This window comes from Balaenoptera ricei, chromosome 14, assembly GCF_028023285.1.
Source record: "Balaenoptera ricei isolate mBalRic1 chromosome 14, mBalRic1.hap2, whole genome shotgun sequence".
Taxonomy (NCBI): domain Eukaryota; kingdom Metazoa; phylum Chordata; class Mammalia; order Artiodactyla; family Balaenopteridae; genus Balaenoptera; species Balaenoptera ricei.
The window spans coordinates 68,348,651-68,365,998 of record NC_082652.1 but is presented as its reverse complement, the minus strand read 5'-3'; the positions used below and the strand labels follow the sequence as shown (position 1 = coordinate 68,365,998).

The 17,348-nt window shown below is 47.5% G+C and overlaps 1 protein-coding gene across 7 annotated transcripts in view; it reads left to right on the top strand.

The window, feature by feature from the left end:
• ZBTB7C (zinc finger and BTB domain containing 7C) overlaps window positions 1–17,348 on the top strand; it is a 373,879-nt gene that overhangs the window by 292,660 nt on the left and 63,871 nt on the right. For 2 of the 7 annotated variants that reach the window (XM_059894671.1, XM_059894674.1), the window contains one exon: window positions 8,641–8,829. The exons of 2 other annotated variants lie outside the window; for them this stretch is intronic. The gene's annotated coding sequence lies outside the window, so the exon portion shown is untranslated. Of the gene's footprint in view, window positions 1–1,506; window positions 1,552–1,604; window positions 1,662–7,223; window positions 7,298–8,640; window positions 8,830–17,348 lie in introns of those variants that run through there. 3 more of the 7 variants (XM_059894675.1, XM_059894676.1, XM_059894670.1) reach the window with 3 other exon arrangements.

Genomic DNA, 17,348 nt, shown 5'->3' with positions numbered 1-17,348 from the left:
GCGCAGTGGGGGACTCCCTCCCGCCAGGAGCTAGGACACGAGGGTCTATGCTGCTGTCCTATTAGGGTGCAGGATAGTGGACTCTTTTCTTTACAGTTTTCTTTTTATTTAATGTAGCATTTGATACATGCAGAAAAATATCTGTCATATGTATGTAGGTTGTGAAGAGGAATAAAATACACTCCTGTGAACGCATCTCTCAGTTTCAGAAATAGAATGTGACCCAAAGTATTAAAGCTCCTTGGTGTCCCTCCTCCACGGCGTCCCCTTCTTTTCTCCCAGAAGTAATCATTATCCTGAATTGTGGGTTCATCATTCCCTTGCTTTTCTGACGGTCTTACCACTTATATAGGACTCCACGAATTTTTGCAGTTCCTCAAAAAGTTAAAGGTAGAATTACCATATGACCCAGCAATTCTGCTCCTTGGTATATACTCAAAAGAATTGAAAACAGGGACTCAAACAGATACTTGTGCATGAATATTGATAGCGTTATTTCCAATAGCCAAAAGGGGGAAACAACCCAAGTGTCCATTAACAGATGAACTGGTAATATATACATTTCATATATATATTGCAGCCATAAAAAGAATGAAGTTCTAATACATGCTTAACATGGATGAACCTTGAAGATGTTACACTAAGTGAAATAAACTAGTCATACAACGATAAATATTGTATGAATCCACTTATATGAAATATCTAGAATAGGCAAATTCATAAACTCAGAGAGTAGATTAGGGGTTGCCAGGGTCTGAGTGGAGGGGGGAATAGGGAGTTATTGCTTAACGGGTACAGAGTTTCCTCTTGGGGTGATGAAATAGTTTTAGAAATTGTGGTGATGGTTGCACAACATTGTGAATGTACCTAATGCCACTGAATCGTATACTTAAAAATGGTTAAAGTGGCAAATTTTATGTTAATATTTTTGTCCACAATTTAGAAAAAAGTTATAGGTAGTTTTGCCAGTATTTGAACTTTACATAAATGAAATCAAACTGTATGTCTTCTTCTGCGATTTCTTCTCTCACTCAATATTATGTTTCTACGATTCATCCATGTGGATGCAGCTGGCCATAGTTTATGCATTTTCACCACCGAATAGTATTCTGTGGTATGAATATACCACAACCTATTTATCCAGTTTTGGGTCGATGACACTGAAGATGTTTGCAGGTTTCTCTGCTGTTAATAACAATGTTTCTGAGAACATGCTGTCATGTGTCTCCTGGAGCACGTGTCCAGGAGTGTCTCTGTGCTCTACCTCTAGGGGTGGGATTGCTGGCTCAGAGGGCGTGTTCATGTTCAACTTCATAAAATGATGCCAAATTGTGTTCCAGAGAGGTTGTACCCATTATCACTCTCCCAGTCGTCCATCAGTTCCTAGTTGCCCCACGTCCTCCCCAGTAGAGTTGCATATTTTCTTGAGCTCCTTTCCTGCCCAATAATCCTGCCACCTGTAAATTTACCTACAGACCCACCTGTATGAGATCAATCCCAGGACTGTGATGACTTCTGTCAAGGACAGAACTACTGCCTCTAGATCACCAGGTGATGGATCTCAGGATCTCAAAAGTAGAAACGGCCTTTCATGGGACAACACAACCCTCACTTTACAGACAAGTAAACAGAGACCCAGAGCCAAGCCACCCCACGCACTGGTGAGCAGCCTGCTTCCTGGTGCAGCCCCTGAGGATGGGACGGGAGCACACCTTGCACAGGGAGCCGGCAGAGCAGGTGGTCCTGATATCACTGGGGCTGTGTTTACACCACCAGCAGCCAAAATGCAACTTGAGATGGAACCTGTGTTGAGGGCTCGGTTTGAGGATAAGATGAGTTCATCATTTGCACATGTTCTGTTTCTGAGATTCTGAGAGAAATACTAGACCTATGGATTTGCATGGCTTTCCCCTTGAATTTGACCCAAGTGAAAATAGCCACACCCTAGATCAGGAGGTAGCCCCCAGTGAAGGTGAGCTGGGGCACTTCCTGCCCCTTGCCTCCTGCCAGCCCTGTGGGACAGAGTGAGTTCCAGGGAGGCACTCCGGTCCAAGCTGGTTCTGAAACCAATTTAACCTCAATTATCCCCTGTCGAGCTCATCTTCTTGCCTTGTCTCTGGCTTTCCCAATAACTAACCGTGATGGTTCTTCCTTGCATCTGGGGAGTTTTGCTTTTCCTTGTCCATCCACAGCCCTGGGAAGAGAGGCAGATTAGAGAGGATTATCTCCATTTAGCAGATGAGAAAATTGAGGCTTGGAGGGAATCACTGCAGTTAGTTGGTGTCACAGATGGGTCCACCGGCCAGCAGGTCCAGGGCCTTTCCCCTTATGTCACACACTTCCATCCACAACAAAATGCCCGGTCCCAGGGCTACAGGAAGCACACCTTCAAGGTAATCCTAAAGAAATACCACCCTATCAGCTTCCTGGTTTTGTGGGGGCAGATTTGCCCTTGATGGACGCTCAAAGTCGGGTGCTCCACATGTATGGGCCAGGTATCATCTGCATGGACACTCCCCTAAAGCCTAAAGCTCTAAACCCACTTAGCGTTTAAGAGACCACACAGTGATTACATTCAGAACTTTTTACATTTTATGTGAAATTTTACATTTACATTTTACATAAACAACGAAAAGATGGGGAAAGCCTTCTAAGTCCCACTACTTAGAAACAGACAAGAAACAGATACTTAACCCTCTGTTTGATATTCTGAATATTTTCCTGTTTCTCTCAGTGTATACAAACACACACACACAATAGATTTGCACATACATTTTGCAAACTTTTTTTCTCAACCATCTATAATGATGCTCTTTTCCTAGAAAAAGCATACATAATCTTAAACTTATTAATTATAAAAGTAACACATGTCCATTGTTGAAAGAGAGAGGGAGAAAGGAAGGAAGGAAATAAGGAAGGAAGGAAGGAAGGAAGGAAGGAAGGAAGGAAGGAAGGAAGGGGAAAGGGAGAAAGAAAGAAAAGGAGAAAAAGAAAGAAAATTAAACTGTTGTAATCCTCCCACTGCATGTTATTACTATAAATTTATATCACTCCAGATATTTTTCTGTGATTATATATTTTATTAAACAAATTGGGATCTTTCTGTGCAACACTGTTTGTATGTCACCACGTAGAATATTTCCATGTCAGTAAAATACTTATCTGTACTATTTTAATGACTACAAGTCATTTCATTGTATAAATGTACAATCAGATATTTTATTTAACCTTTTTTTCTTGGACATTTAAAATTTCTTCCATGGCATAACAATACTGAGATTAATATTAGGTAATAAAAACCGTTGCACATACTTAACTATTAGGATAAACACTGAGAAGTAGAATTGCTAGCTTGAAGAGAATGTACCTAATAATTTTAAGGCCCCAAATTGCTAACGTGCCTGCCAAGAAAAATTGTGTATTTGTGTTTACTCTCTTTTTCTCTTGACTGGCTATGCCTGAGTTTCTTCTGTTATATATATATATATATATATATATATATATGCACACACACACATATATATTGTTTTCTATTTTGACAAAGTTAGTCTAAAAATGAATGAGCATTGGAAGTCCATCCACAAAAAGGCCACGTCATCATCTGTCACATCTGAGGTTAAACAGAGCACACCTCCTGTACCCCCTTCCTGCCAAGCCCCACACAGGGCTTCCTGCCTCTGCCCCCCTCCCCTGGACCATCACGACAGGATCAGAACAGTCCTGGGTAGTAGCTCACCTTGGGTTACCAAATATTTAGAAAAGGGAAAAAATGCCATCCGAGGACTCTTTTGAAATTTCATATTGACTTTTTAATCCTTAAAATAACTGTTAATTTCACAAATATTATATAAATTTATTCCAGTCCTTGGAGAAAAGTAAAGCTAAGTCCCCGCTGACATTTCCTCCAATCCAAATATTCTATTTCATATCCGTGTTGGACTTTCATGATTTGATGAAGCTGGCTCGTTTTCTGTGTCAACTCAAATTTACTTATGTTCATTGAGCACCAGGGGCTGTGAGAGGGGCTGGGGGCGGGGTGTGGACACAGGCCTGAGTCAGGCACTGTCTTGGCCTTGGGGTGGGAGTAGGGGGAAAGAGACAGACCCAGACACCTACAATCAGTTTAGGATGGAAGGGGGCACACAAGAGGGGGGAATCCTTGTGTCTCTCAGGTGGGGATCCATAAGCTGGCAGAACGCGTCCGGCCAGCAGAGGCTGGTTTCCCCCTGGACAGTTCGCGCCGACCTTAGCATAGCTCTAACTTTCCGAAAGTTGTCCTGTGAAACTCCAGTCGAACCTCACACAACGTGCTCATTGATCCTAGTTCTGTCCACGGAGCAATGGAATAGGCCTAATTTCTCTTCTGCCTGACAGCCCCATCAGATTGCTAACAACAGCTGTACTGTGCTGCTCCCCCTGCCCAGCCAACATCCCCGCCCCATCCTGGACCCCCTCCTTGGGTTTCCTGTCCAAGCACACCCTCCCCAAGACAGGACCCGCTGGCATGGGTAGACCCTGGCCTCGGCGACCAGGCGGGTGTCTACAGGTGTTCTCAGGCTGCATGGCTAGATGTCGCCATCCCCCCCCATCACCCTGGAGAAGAAGGGCATTCAGAATCATGTATTCTAGGAGGGCCAAAGATGAAGCGAATTAAATCTCAGGGGTTCTGACGGGAAAAGGAGTGATTAAGAATTATAATTAATAATTTGAAGCAGACAACGAGCCTGACAGCAAGGAGTCGCCTGACACAATTGTTTCATAGGTTTTGCCTTATTATCAGCCTCATAACTTTAGCCTTCCTCTAGATGCACTAATTAGGTAATTAGCTCCCTAAAGAGCGTGCCTCTTAAAAGCGCACTGCAGGCTGGGTAAGAGGTGCCAGCAACAGAGAGGCTTTTAGAGCTCTGCTCTTCAAACCAGGTGAAGGCGACAGGCCAGCCAGGGTGTGGGCAGCAGTGGTCAAGGAAGTTGCGGGACGTCCACCCGCTGGTCAGTGTGGTATAGGACTTTTGGGCCCAAGGTCTGTGTGTAAAAGACACACAAAAAATGATTGCTCTCGCCCTTGTGAGCCAGTAGTACTATGCCCATGAATGATATTCATGATGATGTTGGTGATGATAATTATAAATTCAATAAAGCAGTATATAGAATAGAAAAGATCACCAAGCTGAAATTAAGGATCTATGGTCGCTCCCACCAACTACTTTCTGTGGGCCTGTAGTTAAGTCACTTCATCTTTCTGTGCCTCAGTCTACCACTCTGTGAAATGGGGCCATCCCTCCAGCCTGCACTTTGGGGCTGAGTGGTCTGTGCCCCTTCAGCACCACAGGTTTCTCTGAGGACCATCCCTGCTGCTTGTCAGGCCCATGGAACATGCGGGAAATGGGAGGAAATCAGGTTCCTGAGTCTGGGAGGAAAAGAGAGAAGTGTGTGTGGCGAGATGGCTGCTGGTGGTTGAGTCATTCTCCAAACAAGATGGCACCTCTTGTTCTTTTTAAAAAAATAGTATTTTTTCTTTTTTCAATAAATGAACATTTGCATCCATGATAATAGTAACGCATGCTTGGTATAGAACGTCTAGAAAAAATACATCCACAGTCCCGGTCCTGGCTCATCCCAGGCCCTGCCTCAGACATCCTCATTTATCCATCGTTTGGCTGTGCTGCCCCACTCTCTTCCTGTGCACGCTCTGTTTATGTGTATATTTGTTGCAACACAGTGATGATTACACTGTTTACAATTTCATATCTGCTTTTTCACTCATTTTGATGGGCAGTTTCAAGTCACCTCTGGATCTTTCCAATTCTAGAAAGGGAAGGGGCCCTCCCTAAAGGGGCACAAGGTCCAGGTGTCCAAAACTGGGAAACTAAGGGTAGGGCTGGGCTGGCTGGCTGGGGTCCCTCTGCTCAGGGGCTGAGGCTGGTGTCCCCTCATCCCCTTGCTTTCTCCCCTGGGCCTCCATTCAGCCTGTGACAGCCACCTCTGGCCTGGGTTCCCAGCAGTGCCCCAAGGCCATTTCCGGGACGCTACCCCTCATCTCACCCCACACTCGGAACTGTGTGGCCTTCCCTCTCCAAGCTCTTCTCCTCCAGGAAGTCTCTCTACTCCAGAACCTTTTAGGGCTTTTAGGGCTTTGTCTAGCTACAGCTCACTGCCCTCCCCCACAGTGCTCCCCTCTCCCTACTTTTTTACACACAATTTCAGGGACATTTAACAACTCTAATAGTTTGCTGATCCCACGGCAAGGAGCAAGTGCATAGTCACTAAGAACAGAAAAAGCAGGACAGGTCACAGAGCAGGACAAAAGGGGTGGAAGGCCCTGCCCACAGAGCTCGGCCTGAACCAGGACACCACCGTTTGGATCACACCATCAGGCCTCAATAAACACAGCATACAAATCCCAGAGCCTCGGTCTCCCAGCGTACCAGGCTGGGGGCTCATTCTGGAATCTCTCCAGGAGCACCTCCTCATTTGCCGCTGCTGGCCTGCCTGCTTGCCTGCCTGCTCTTACCTGGCTTCCTTTAACTTGCCAGTGCTCGTGAGCAGCTGGCCCTGGTACTGAGAAGAAAATACACAGGGCAGTGAGCAAGGGAACCCACGGTCTGGCCCATCGGTTCCAGACTCACTGTGGACAAGTCCTCCCCTCTCTGTGCCTCAGTTTCCTCAGCTATAAAATGGGTTTGTTAAGGTGGGTGAACCTTGAGGTCTGTGCAGCTCTGCCTTTCCCCCAATCTCCCCTCTCTTGGGTTCTCAGGCTGGGAAAACATCCTTCCTTATGTATGTCCTGCTCCCTTTGAAACCTAACGTTCCTGCTAAGCCAGGCCACCTCCTTGCACTTAAACTTCTGAAATCTGCACTGCAAGTTTCTGAAATCTCAACCATTTCTTATTTCCTGCTTTCCTACCGCAGGTTTCCCCTGCATGAGAAAACTCCAAACCCTAGAGTCTTGCAGTCCCTCCATATTAGCCTGCCGCTACTGTTCCTGGGTGCTTCGCCCCAAAGGTCACCCCACTGCTCCCCTCGGGTGGGAAGGGCATAGACTCCAGAGTCAGACACCTGTGACCATGTGCAAGTAACTTCACTCTCCTAGCCTCAGATGTACTCAAAGCAATGACTTTCTAATGGTGGAATTTCATGTGGTCTAACAAATATTTGAGGGAAAGGTTTTGTCTTTATGAGGGGAGAAAGAAGAGGTGACATTTGGGCATAAAATCAAACCCTAGGAACCTCTGAACTCCTTTCGAGAGCAAACGAGGATGAAGAAATCAGCTCAACCAGTCCTACAGCTACTCTCTAGGTAATTTGCTCTTTACTTCACTGGGGACACCTGTAGAGTTTTCTAAGGCTCCATCTCAGCACCTGAGCCAAGCTCATTCTTAAGCTCCAGGGATGAACCTAGACTCCATCCTAATTTGAAAACAACCCCCCAGGGGGAAAGGGGATGCAGTCCAGGAGGGCTCCCATGTCAGTGTAGTGTGTGACTTGCTTCCTGGGAGCACCCGAATGGCCAGAGCACCGCAGGCCCTGCCCAGCACCCTGGGTTCTGCCCAGTCCAGCCTCTGGGCCTGCCTCTGGCCTCAGCCCAAGCTGCGCTTATCTCCAGAAACACCTCCAGGCTCCTCTTTCCCTCCCAGCTGCCTGAAAGGTGTTGGCGACCTCCAGGAATCTTTTCAGGGAGCCTACTGTGCAAACCTCTCCTGGCCTTGCTGTGTCAGCGCCTTTTCTCCCCAGATTCTCAGCCCTCCCCCTCCCTCTTCCTTCTTTCCCCCTCCCCCACCCTTTTCCCACCTCTCCTCTCCTCCCACTCCTCCTCGGCCTTCCCCCAGCCCTCCTCTCCTCCTCTCAACCCTTCCCCTCCCTCCTCCCCTCCTCCTTGGCCTTTCTCCCTACCTCCCCTCCTCCCTCTCCTGACCCTTCCTCCACCTTTCTCTCCAAAGCTCCCTCCCCACATTCTCCACCTCTCCTCCCTCCTCCCTCCCTCTCTCCTATCCCTTTGGTAAACTTTGCATCCTGGTATTTAAATCTCCACTCATTTCCTGGTTCAGCTGAGGCTCTGATTCCAATTATATCACCTTCATCCTTGCAAACAGACAATTCCGGCCAGTCTGACTGTTTGCTGAGCCCACTTATATAACCACTTCCCCCCCTTCCTCCCTTGCCCCTCCCTGGACCCCTGCAATCTGCGAAGTCTGGAGATGGGCGACCAGAGAGGTCCTGTGGCCCCACCCCATCCCCCGACCCTGCTCCAGATCCCCTTTCCCTGGTTCTTCCTAATGCCACGATGGTTTGTTCCAAGATGGTGGGTCTCTGGGTCGAGCCAAATACCCATCTCCACAGCTTGCCTGGGGGATGTTTAAAGTGTACAGTTTGATAGGTTTTGCTGGGGAAAGCATCCCCACGATCAGGATAGCGAACAAAGCCATTAGCTCCCAGGAACCTCCAGCCCCTTGGTAATCCTCCCTCCTGCTCTCCTCGGGCTCCCCACCCCCAATCTGGGGACTAGTTCTCAATACCTGCCTCCTTTAGGGGTTTCAGCTTCTTGCTGGTACTGTCTTCTTCCCATCCTGTTCCCGTAACCCGCCCCCCCCCCCCCCCCCGCCCCATGATAACAGGGTTTCCACCCCTTGTTTCTTATTACAGCTGCTCTCTCTGCCATGCTGGCCTCGCAGAGCTGCCTTGCCCGTCTGTGTCCACGTCTGGGATTCTTCGGTTTAAGTAGTGCCCTCTTCCTTTTGTTGCCACTTTTGGAAACCAAGTCCCCCTGGGAGGAGGCGCACGTTAAGTCTGTACCACCTGGGGACAGAGGAGCTTGTCAAGTGCTTTCTGAAGGTGAGATGCTGGGCAGAGGAGAGGATGCTGTTGGGAAAGGCTGGGAGGGAGGAGCCCAGCCAGAGTCATTCAGCCCCTCAAGCTGTGGGGCTATGGGGCGGGGACTGTCGCCAAAGCTGGCGATGGGCAGAGAAGCAAGCAGCTTCCTGCCCCCCCGTGCCTGGCCCTGTGCTCACCTGACGTACACACAACAGCCTTGCCATTCGGTGAAACATTTCTCATTTTTCCATAGCCTGGTTCAGGTCACAAGATGCTCTCAGGATTTTTATTAGTATTATTATTTGGTTCTAAAATAATACCCTAGAAAGAGTATTCCAACTGAGTTCTTAATTCAGGGCACCTTCTAAATTAGCTGAACAGGAAGACTCACAACGTCAGGTATGCTGGGGCCAGCCTGTACCGGCTTGTGAGCGCTGGAGCCGGTGGTTAAATTTTAGTTTTGTAACCAGTGGTTCATCACAGTCACTGAAATCGGCCGTGGTGGGAGTATTTACACCATGGAAATCAGCACAGTCTACACACCAGGGCACCCCCCACCACCACATGCCTCCTTTGTTCTGGAGAGCTGGTTGTTAAAGCTTTCCTAGCACACCACTGATGGGGCTGGAAGAAACCTTGGAGATCCCAGGGACGATACCTCCTCCTCCCACGCCCTGGAGCAATACATCCTCAGGGGGCATTTGGAAAGTGTGTGCAGGGGGCTTGTTTGGGGTTGACTTGCTGGGGGGCCGTATGGTATTAAGTGGGCCAGGGCCATGGGCCCTAGGTGTCCTGCAAGGCCCGGCGCAATCCCACGTGCCCCAATGTTGTATTGGGATGCAATAGTGCCTCTGCAGAGGCACTAAGATTCCTTGCCAGCTCCTGGCTTTGTAAAGGAGGTTCCATCAGAATATATCAGGCACCATGTGTGGGGTGATGAAGATGAACAGCTCTCAGCTCTGCCTTCCCGTAGGCCTGCGATCACTGGGCTATGTGAAGGTCTGCAGTGGCCACGGGAACCAAGGTTGCGCATATCCTAAATCCCATTCCAGACTCTTCCCACATCAGCAGAACTGGGGGCCAGAAGGGAGGACTTGTCTTCTGAGGAAAGACCAGCAGTGAAGAGGAAGGGGGCATACAGCCTTTGCAAACACTCTCGACACTGTTTAGCCCCGTGGGAGTGAGCCACCCAGTTGGAACACATCTCCTGCAGAGCCACAGAGACATTTATCAGTGTGTTGCCAGCCAGGGCAGGCACTATGGGAGGGTGGTGTTAGCAGAAATCAAGGCTGAATTATCCCAAGACAGCTGGGTGTGGGCTCTTCTTATATAAGCTCCACACCCCACTGCCCTGAGCTGCAGGGCTTGCCTGCCCAGGGCCAGGGAGGCACTGCGGTGTGCCCTGGCATTGCACAGCACACCCACACCCTGCTGGGCCAACCCCTTCACTTCCGCCTGGGGAATGGGCCACCCAGGGAAACCTGAAGCTTGCCTCCGGTTGGAAGACAGACCCCCGAGGGCACTTAGATCCCCGTGTTGCTTGCCTCTCTTGCATCCTTACAGCAAATAAAAAAGAAGAAGAAAGGATCTCCTATTACAACTAACAATTACCAGGGGCCTTCTATATGACTTTTATATGCCAGGCACTGGCTGGGTTTTATAGATATATTTTTCACATACCATGCAATTTACCCATTAAAAGTGTACAATTCAAAATTTTTACTATATTCACAGAATTGTACAACCATCACCACAATCCTTTTTAGTACACATTCATCACCTTAAAAAGAAACCTTATATACCTGTTAGCATTCACTCCCCATTTTTCCCTAGAGCCCCTGGCAACCATGAATCTACTTTCTGTCTCTGTAGATTTGCCAATTCTGGATATTCTGCAAATATGGAATCGTACAATATGTGGTCCATTGTGACTGGCTTCTTTCACTTAGCATGATGTTTTCAGGGTACATCCATGTTGTAGCATGTGCCAGTGCTTCAATCCTTTTTATTGCCAAATAATATTCCCCTGCATGGATCTACCACATTTTGTTATTCGGTCATCAGTTGATGGACATTTGGTTTGTTTCCATTTTGGGGTTCTTATGAACATTCATGTACAGGTTTTTACCTGTGGACAAGTGTTTTCATTTCTCTTGTGTATATACCTAGGAGTGGAATCGCTTGGTCATATGGTAACTTTACATATATTTTTATCAATTTGCCCAACTTGCCAAGGCAGCTACTATTATCCTTGTTTTATAGATAAAGGAGGCAAGGCTCTGAAAGGTGAAGAAATTGACCAAGACCACAGAGCAAGGGAGTTGTTTGGGCTGGATTCAACCCAGGTTGCGTGACTCTGTCCTGTGCCGAGATCTGCGTGCTGCTGGGTCAGAATCTCCTGCATCCCACCAGCTTTCTCTTCTCTCAACTCAGTAAACCGTGATCCTTTCCTCTTTGCCAGAGGCCTTGGTTGTTGATGGTGTCTTTGTTGTTTTTCTATGAATCTTTGCCTCCCTGGAGGGGCCAGACTAGACCTCTCGTTTCTCTTTCTGGGAATGTGCTTTTTCTGACCTTTGGAAGTCTTGGGCTGGTCTGTGACCCACTAGCACCCTGGCATTTTCTTCTCCTGTATACACATACAACTGGGTCTTCCATGTCTTATATTTGCCTTTCCTGCCTCTCTTCTTTATAAATTTAATCAGTTGACTTGGGTTCTAATATAAAACCAAACAATCATGCTGTGAATTCTGTCCCCCTTTTGAAAAGCTGTCGTCCCTTCTTCACATGCCCACTTTTATGTGTTTTGCGCTGGTCTAGTGAGGAAGGCTGACTGTGTGGGATATCATTGCAGTGCAGCCCTGGGCCCTGCCTGCCTTCATCCTCCACCAAGACATCACTCCTTGCATGCAAACCTCTGTCTGCTTAGGTCATCCTATTCTATTTTCCTGGTTTTGATAACCATTCTCAGTTGTGTCTGGAGTGAAATAGTTACCATGGACGATCACTCTTTCTATCAAGCTCTATCTGCTTTTCCAAGAAGACTAGGTTAGCTAACCTTTCCAGCCAGTATTTACTGAGCATCTACCAGGCTGGAGTATGTTGTGCCTTCACTGTTCATACCTATCTTTTTGATGATGAAGTGATAATAACCATGGAAATGTTTTCCTGTTGTCATCTGTTGCTATCCTATGGTTTGATGGTGGATTTTAGGATGTTCTCCAGTGCTTCAATGTCAGAAGTTGTCAGTGTCAAAAGCTTTCTTTTTTTTAAAAGGCTGTCTTTTTAGCTCACCTCTTGATTTTTTTTTCAAAATAGGAGCTACCTGTTGGCAAGTTTCCTATTTGAGGAGGATCTCCTGGTATTAGACACGAACCCCCAGACAAGCAGCTGGTGGTTACCTGGGGCTTCCATGGCCAGGGGTGTCAGTCACACAGAGGGAGGGAACCAGCAGCTCCCAGATGGCTTGGGCTGGTGGGGAATTTGTCAGCACATTTACTGGGTCATCTAGGGCTCAGTTGCATTTAGAATGAGCAAGGGGCCCCACAGTCAGGCTTCAAATATATGCTGAGCCCATACCTACAATGTGCCCCATTTGGGTGTTAGCACTCACAAGCTCTGACTTGGAGCAAGTTGCTTCACCTCTGTCTGCCTCAATTTCCTCATCTGTAAAATGGGCATAATAGTAGCATCTACTCAATGGGGTTGTTGTGAGTGTTAAATGAATTATTACGTGTAAACTGCTTACAACAGTGCCTGGCACAGAGTAAGTGCTCGGTAACAGTTAGCTACTTGGAAAACCAAAGCTTAAACCTGTTCTGTCCAATACGGTCATCTCTACCACAGGTGGCTTTGGAGCACTTGAAATGTGGTCCAAACTGAGATGAGCTGGAAGTGTGAGACTTAGTGTGAAAAGAAGAACGTAAAAGAGATCCTTAACCATTTAAAAAATATTGACCACATGTTGAAATGATAATATTTTGGATATGTTGGTATTTAACTGTGTCCTTAAAATGACCTGTTTATTTTTATTGTTTAAATGTGGTTACTAGAATATTTTAAATTACATACATCGCCTGCATCTGTGGCTCACATAGGACTGTGCTGGTCCAGATCAGTATAAAGTAGCCAACAATGACTGTCGAAATCTTGAGCCTTCAGTCTGAGAATGCCCAGTGTGGAATTGAATCGGGTGCCGCCAGGCAGCTCTGAGAATGCCTGTTGTGAGGCCCGAGGAGGGGGAAATGGGCTCGGATGAGGAGGGGCGGCTCGGGGAGGCCAGGGACTGGGCGGGCCTGCAGGCTTCCTCCCTCCCCACGCAGCCAGGAGGAGGCCAAGAGCAGAGGAGCTTCCAGGCCAAGGACACTGTGCACCAAGGTGTGGCAACAGATCATCAGAAAGCTCTGAAATGATGTGCAAGGAGGCCAGAACGCCCCGTGACCTGCTTTCTCCCATCCTGGGCCAGGGTGGTGGCTCCAGCCCTGGACCCCCACTGCCCTGACAGCAGGGCTCTCCTCCTCCCGATCGGGTTCCCAGACTTGCTCATCTGCATCCCCCTTCTCCCCCTTCCAGGGCTCAGGCTTGATTTTCGACCTTGTTTTCCAAAGGCAAGCCTGCCTCCCCCTCCGCCTCCCCCAGTCCCCAGGGGGTTGCTTCAGCCTCCATTACCAAACCCTGTGACAAGAAATGCGGCCCCCTTATTAAAATAATGTAATGTCTAACTAAAATAGAAACCCCAGATAACAGTTTTTGATGTTTTAATGACTGGGCTCATTAGACAGACTTCCCACTTAAAGTGTCTGTCTAGCAATTAAGGCTAAAAAAATCATAAATGATGACCACACCTTCTGTGGCTTAATGGTTACTCTGAAGGCTGGTCTTATTATCTTGGTGATACAGTCTGTGATAAAAAAGAATTTAAGATACTCTCCCAAGATTTATTTCCCCATTAGCAAGCTGGAGGAGGAAGGTTAAGAGTACTCTTAAGGTCAGAACTGGAAAGGGAGCGGGTGAATAATAAGATGCCTTGAATTTCCCTCCTGCAGAACTAGCCTCCCCCTCACCCCGTGGGGAGGTCGTGCACACAGAGGGGTTTAACTTTTGCCTGTCACAGGCAAGTCTGTGAATTGTTACTCCAAGTGACCCCAAGCAGTTTATTTAGTTAATTGTCAAAAGCATGCAGGCTGAACTGTAGAATCACCTACTTCCATGTAAATTATTTTCAATCCTAATCTGCTGACAACGAGGAAACGTAAAAAAGGGAATGCTTGATGAGAAAAACCTGGGAGAAGGCGTCCAACTCCTTCAAACCAAATGTTCCTGACGTGGGGGGCTGCTGATGGGAGAAGAGAGAAGGAAAGCACCACTGAAAAGTTTACTGTTGCCAAAGAGATGGCAGTGTGGGTGCCCCCTCCTGGGAGTGCCTGGGGGCTCAGACTTCGAAGGAGGAACTTGAGAAGGGCTGCAGCCCAGCAGCTTAACGGAGACACAAATAATTTAAAAGTGAATTGCGTTAGAAGTTGGTATAGGAGTGGATGCCTTTAGCCTTTTATTAGGCTTGTCTTAGGTGATGACTGATATTTGGGGAAAGAGGCCATTAACGGAGCCACTGTACCTGTGCTGGCGGGATGGGAAAGGCTGCCAGCTGCCTGAGATTGGACACCAGAGATAACCAGACTCCTTATCAGAGGGGCCGCCTTCATTCCCACCCTCCACCCCAGCCAGCAGGAGGGGTCGGTAGGACTGCACTCTGCCAGTTCATTTTTAGGAATCACATTTAATCACCAAACTTGCCCAGTCCCTCCGCTGGATCTGTCGCCCTGCAACCTCTCCCACCCCCCTGGTAGAAAACAAGTAGGCTTGGGGGTTTTCGAAGGTGTATGTAGGGGAAGAGGGGGTGCTGGGCAATCACAAAGTTTAAGCCAAAGCCAGAGTGAGAGTGAAGTCCATGTAAATGCTCTACAAGATGGGACTGGGGAAAGCCCAGAGGGCCAGTGGTAAGACATGGGAGGGGTGTTCTTTCAAAGGCTTTGAACACATGACCGTTATTTATGAAGCATCTATTCTGGGCCAGGCATCGTGCTAGCATAAATTGTATGAAAGATGAGACAGCATTTTTCACATTTATTTTTCTTTGGAGGATACTCAACGCCCCTTCCCAAAACCATTTGTTGGAGTGGAGTGGTATTTTCATTTACCTCTAGGACCTGCCTGGTAATTAATAAAGCATTTTATAGGCACTCAGTTATTCCTGGCAGCAATCCTATACACAGGATAGCTGTTGTTATTCCCATTTTATTGATGAGGTAACCAAGGCAGAGTGTGATAAGACTTTTTGGGTGCAAATGAGAGAAAACCCAACTCAAACTGGCTGAAGCGAAACAGGATATGCATTGGCAACAATCCCTGGGTAGGGTCAGATTCAGATACCCCCTGCACCCAGGCTCAAGAAACTCAGGACACGGGTTTCTTTGTCTCCTGGCTCTGCTTCCCTCACGGTTTGGCTTCACTCTCAGGTCAGCAAGGTTGCGAGATGGCAGCAGTAGGGACAGCCTCATGGCCTCTCCAGCTCAAGTCCAGTAGAAAAAAGAAAACACCTCTTGCTGGTTGTTAAAGACAAAGCCTTAGGATTCACTCTGATTGAGCCTGATTGGCTGTCTTAAGTCACATGTCCATCCCTGAACCAATCCCTGTAGCCAGAGCATAGAACTCATTGATTGGCTTATGCCTGGTCACATGCTCCTCCCAGGAACCAGATATGGAATCTGTCCTCCACCACACGGACCAGAGTGGGAGCCAGTAATCCACAAAAGAAAATCAGAAGCTGTGGCTAGAAAAGGGGGATGGATTCTGGGAAGCCAAAGCACAGGATTTCACTAGAGAGGGTGCGCTGGTAACAAAGTCAGGCCTGGACACCAAGACCATCCGAGTCTTTTGGTCCTTCTCCAAGTCCCACAGGGAACTGGGAAGCAGTAGAAGAACAAGCATCCTGGCTGTGGATGAGGCCAACTTTTGGCTTTGGTTAGTAACCCTTTTCTAAGCAGATCTTTCTAGAGCATCCTAAACAACAATAGTCACCAAAAAGGTATTCTGAGACCCAGAGACAGCCTGGTAAGGTGTGAATAAGAAGACACCATACAGTGACTGACCCATAAAGACTGCCCTTGTCATCTCTCACACTTGAAGTGCACCCAGACCATCTCTGACACTGCACAATCACACCGAACATTCAAGTCCTTGCTCAGAAGTCCCCGTCAAAATATTTCACTCCCTCCCATGTTCTCGTCTTGTACTCTTTTTGGTACTCTAGACCATCGTAGAGTTTGGGTTAGCTAACAGCTTGTGGGGTTTGTTTGTGCCAGTAGATTTTTATCTCATCTACTAGCTTGGCTCAATTGGTAATGATTGTCAGATGAAGGATTCAGAGGAGGTTTACCAGGAAGATCACTGTGATCTATTAGTGATGCCTGCTGAGAGGGGCAGGGTGGTAACTGAAAGTTAGGATGCTTTCGGTTGCAAGTAAAGAAAACCAATTCAAACTAGTTTAAGCCGAAAATACCATTTATTACAAAGATAAAGGGATATGTCATGGGTCTTAAAAGCAGGGAAAACACTACAGCCAGACCTCATGAGAGACTGGAACCAGGAAAGCCATCGGTAACCAATTACTTCCTCAATATTTGTCCATCTTTCTGGGCTTCTGGTCCATCATCTTTCTGATCCATCATCTTGGCTTCTCTCTATACAACTCGTTGATCCTTTCCTCTCTACAGATCAGCTCTCTTTGATTTTCCTTGCGTGGAAAATGGCCATCAGGTCTGGCCACAGGGAGGGAAAGTCTGGGCTACTCGAGATTAAGTCAGTTATCTACCTTTGGTCCAATCAACTCTGGTCAGTGAGCAGCATTCCTTAATAACCAGGGAACCCTATGAGGTGAGAGGAGCCAGTTTTTAGGAAAAGAGGGTCATCAGGGGCCAGACAGACACTCCCAGAGGAGTCTCCTTCCTATTTATTCTCTGTATCTGCTGACCACGCCTTGGTAGGAACGGTAGAGGCCACAATGGGAATGGTGATGGCAGCGATGGTGGTGGTGGCAGCAGGGACACAGAAATAAACTAAACTTAGACTTCCCTGAGGGACTTGCAATCCAGCAGGGAAAAATGACGTAGATCCCACAAAGACTCTGGTAACTGCCAAAAAGCAGATCCTGGGTGGCTGGGTCACTGAGTTGAATTGGTTCACCATACCTCCTCACTCTCTCCTCACGCATTCCTCTCAAACGCCACATAAGATGGAGTAACATTAATTCACAAGCTTCGTCACCATGTTGAGATTTAGCCTTTCCACCTCAGGCGAAAGCCTCTCGTCAGCTTTCCCTTCTCCATTCACCCCCGTCCCTGACAACTGGAGCAGTGCCCTCGCCCCTAAACAGCCTGATATCCAGCCAGCCTCCTGCCCTCCCTCTTTGCCAGCTCCCTGTCAAACACCGTCACATCCTGATAATTATTTTAAAAGAAAAATATAAGGACAAAGTCATGCCAGAG